General features: G+C 37.7%; 1 long non-coding RNA gene across 1 annotated transcript; it reads left to right on the forward strand.

Moving 5' to 3' along the window:
• Window positions 1-2,710: 2,710 nt before the first annotated feature.
• Window positions 2,711-3,625, forward strand: LOC119304069. Its single transcript, XR_005148097.1, has 4 exons — window positions 2,711-2,772; window positions 3,204-3,233; window positions 3,415-3,447; window positions 3,527-3,625. It is a non-coding gene; the product is annotated as an uncharacterized LOC119304069 (long non-coding RNA).
• The last annotated feature ends 419 nt before the right edge of the window (window positions 3,626-4,044 follow it).

The following is a 4,044-nucleotide window of genomic DNA, read 5'->3' on the forward strand; positions in this document are numbered from 1 at the left end:
GCTGAAATGACGGCGCGCCCAGCTATTCCGTGAACTGGAGCAAGCCACGGTTGTTCTCGATTGTTCGATTGGGTAATGCAGAAACCGCATCGATCATGTTATTATGTTACTGGGACCTTCAATTTAATCTGAATCAAGACAATACTGCACGCTGCCTGAGCACGCCCTTTGCCTTGTTCTGACTTGGTGCTAATCTGTGAGTTACGTGTATTTCCCTTTGTTGTGGTCCAGTTGATTCGCTTATTTTGATGCACATATTTGTTTGATGAAATGCTAGACAAGAGGCCTCGTGAAGGAGCAAATTCGTTCCTTCAACTATTTCGTCACCAAAAAAATGCAGAAGATTGTGATGGCAAATAACCGCATCGTAGCACCCCAAGACCCGTCCATCTATCTTAGGCATGCAGCTATCCACTTGTTTACAGTCACTATTTTGTTTTTGTGTGTTTCCAGTCTTGTCTTAGTTTGCTTTGATGCAGATACACTGCAGTGCATCTCGAAATTCCGTTTGCGTGTCCATACTACAGCACTGATATTTTGACACCGCAATTCTGCCGTCTTAATGATCGCACGTAAGTTTGAGAATCTTGTTGATATTGTTAATTTGTGCATTTTGCTACCATCATTACAAGTTCCCCGTTACCAAGATTTTCTTTTCTTCCTTCAGTTATGCTGCCCCCATAAGGGTTGATGTTGAATACACTACATATTTACGGGATAAAACGCTGACGCTACGGGAGGTAACCCATCTAATGTCTGGTTCAAAATTTTCACCCCCACACATAATAGTACTCATTTCCATGCATATGTCAAACGTAATCTTAAGTACCTCTTACAACCTTAGTCGCAAAGAAACTTAATCCCTGTCGTGTCTTGTTTATTTACTCTAGGAAAGTGCCACCATTGGGTACATGCCTATTATGCTCAGAAGCTGTTTTTGTGTTCTGAATGGGAAGGATGAAGATGAACTAGCAAGATATGGTCAGCCTATTTCTGGTCTTGTGACTGTTTATGGGGAAAAACGATTCTTCTTAGATAGAATACCATGTTATAATTTTTTGTTTTGTTTTGAAAGTTTGATTATTGGGCATGTAGGCGAGTGCCCCCTTGATCCTGGCGGCTACTTCATTGTGAAAGGAAATGAGAAGGTAGTTAAATCATCAACTGCTAATAGGATTACAATAGTAACAGTGCCAACTGGGTCTTATTTTTTCATGTGCAGGTCATTCTTATACAAGAAGAATTACCAAAGAATCATATTATTATTGAGACCGATCGTAAAGGAAGGTCATACACTCATACTCCTTCCTTATTATAACTTTTTGTGTCCTTTGTCCACTATTTTGAATTTTGTACCAGCATCCAGTATATCCTTTGTTGTTTTAAGGGTTTGAAAACATGACATCAATTTTGTCAGTTACATGTGTCTGAAGTTACATGTGTCTGACTATTCCTGACTACTTGGTTGGGTAGTTTACTTAAGTGAAATATTTTGATGGATAGACAGCTGTTATAAATAGAAAAGCTGGACACTAATAAATTTTTTGGTGTGAAGATAAAAAAAGAGAACCTATGGAAAAGGAGGAACGGTATTCCGCTTTGGCTCATATAACGAGGTGGCCTTTTTTTTTCTCATCAGGGTGACTGCGTCGGTTATGAGCAGTGCAGATGGAATAAAAAGCAAGACTCTAGTTGTCATGGACAACAAAAAGATCTATCTAGATTCGAATCAATTCACTAAGATGGTATGCATTTGCTATCCCGTTGGTCTTTTTACCATTTCTTCCATTTAATAATAATATGAATCTTTTTTATTTGTAACCCTTGGTAGTATAGGATGACAGAAAAATTAATGTTGTACTTAATGACTCAGTTCTGTGTCAATTATTTTGAATACTTTACAGTAGTAACTTGTTTGCTGGTGCCCGGTCCATTGGGTTTTGCTAGATTATAATGGTGGACGGGAATGCAATAGGTTGTGGAAGGAGAAAGCTAGATGGACAGCTTTTTATGAGGGTTCAATACCTCTTGAACTTGACCAATAGTGCTGAGATCTAGAAATGAGCCCAAACAATCATTTATGATTAAGCCAATCACGGTAGAATCCATGCTGACACAAATTTAGGAGCGCGGCAAGACGGTGCTAATTGAAAAGTAACATCGGGATGTTATTTTCCAATTGATACATCTTTCTGAATCTAAGCTAATGTTCCCAAATTTTGGAGCGCGACAACACTGTGCTAATGTTCCCAAATTTAAGCAGTCACATCCTTGAATAGGACAGACTCTGAGTAGGGAGTAGCCTTCTATTTTTCCTTGACTACAGACCTGGTAACTTCTTAACAAATGTGCATAAGGCCTTTGATTCCTGTATTGATGTGCAAGGAGTAATTGACATTCATATCTTAATTTCCAAGCTTTGAATTCCGCAGATTCCTATAATTGTTGTTTTGAAAGCAATGGGAATGGAAAGTGACCAAGAGGTTGTACAAATGCTTGGACGAGATCCAAGATATGGGGACTTACTATTTTTATCTATTCAGGTAGTTGTTTTCTGAGTTAGTTGAGACCTCAGAAGGACTACATAATTATTTGGTCTTTTAATCTTGTGAAAAGTGTTAAACCTTTCTCTTGTCCTTTTTTCTTGTTCTTTTCTTCTAGAGCTTATGTTTTTTTTACTTAAGGCTATTTAAATGGGTTTTACTTTCTTAGGAATGTGCCTCTGAGGGAATATATACACAACAACAAGCTCTTCAGTACATGGATGGCAAGGTGAAACTTGAACCGATAAGTGTGCCTTACTATCATCCTTAAAGAAACCTTTTGTTGTAGTTTGAATTATACCAAGCAATTTGCAGATCAATAAATAGTGCATGAAGTGCATCATAAGCTTTGCAAGAGTATATCCCTTCATTACTGAGTCATGTATTCTCTGTAATATCCCCCGAGGGAGTGGTAGGAATTTTACTTTTCATTTAGCAGCCTTGGCAATTTCTGCTATGTTCTCATTTCTAGAGGCACTTCCTATCTTTCTAGAAGAATTACATTTTACTTGGTTGGTAAGAAGCAGTTGCACTTATCCTATTTTTCATTGCCAGATGAGGGAGGGATGTATTTCTTTTACCTTTTATCATTACTAAGTTTTATATGTTTTAGTTGCATGTAAATGTGGCTTCATGTACTGAATTTGGCTATTTTTGTAGATGAAGTATCCACATCAAACAACTATGAAGGTATTAACTGAAAGTTCATATTTTCTCTTAATTTTTATGTATGGTTCAGGAAATGTACTGTTAACTATAAGTTTCCAGATTTCTGTCTTAAACTAATTGGTAGAGACTAGCAAACAGAGCTGCAAACTTGTGTTCTTGTTCAGATTAAGTTACTTCATTTCCTTCTATTTGCCACTTTCAGGTCCTACATAATCATTTCCTTGCGCATGTGCCGGTGAGATAAATAATGGGAACTCTACTACCTTGGCTTTGTAGCCGGTCTTCTTTCCTTCTCATGTCAATCGCACCTTCAGGTCAAGAATGGGAACTTGCGAGCAAAGAGCATATACACTGGTGTAATATTAAGGCGCATGATGGACACAGTCTTGAATGCTGACACTTTTGATGACAAGGCAAGTTCAAAGCTACTCCCTGTATCACTTAAGTGAATGAGTCTTAAAAGAAGTCATCTAGCAAAAGCCAGCTTTTCTTGCCTTCGATATTGTTTCGTAAAAAATGAAATCCTTATATTGCAACTCTCTAATTATAGCTTAACACGCATAGTGGCTAACTGATTCTTATAAAACCTGACTGCAGAGTGATCTTGCTTGGTATTGGAATCTCTATTGAAACTTTATCATTTTGAACATTTTGACGGTCATAAATCATCTGGTACAACGCTCTGCATGTTAACTCTGTTTTGCCTGGTCTCTACTCTACCCACCATCGTCACAATCACTTTGTTTTGTGTTAGCTTCTATTCTTAGTCTGCATGAACAAGATTGCAAATATATCCTAACTTCGGATCTGTACACTAACTTGACGAAGTGTT

Source organism: Triticum dicoccoides, chromosome 5A (genome assembly GCF_002162155.2).
Source record: "Triticum dicoccoides isolate Atlit2015 ecotype Zavitan chromosome 5A, WEW_v2.0, whole genome shotgun sequence".
Classification (NCBI taxonomy): Eukaryota; Viridiplantae; Streptophyta; class Magnoliopsida; order Poales; family Poaceae; genus Triticum; species Triticum dicoccoides.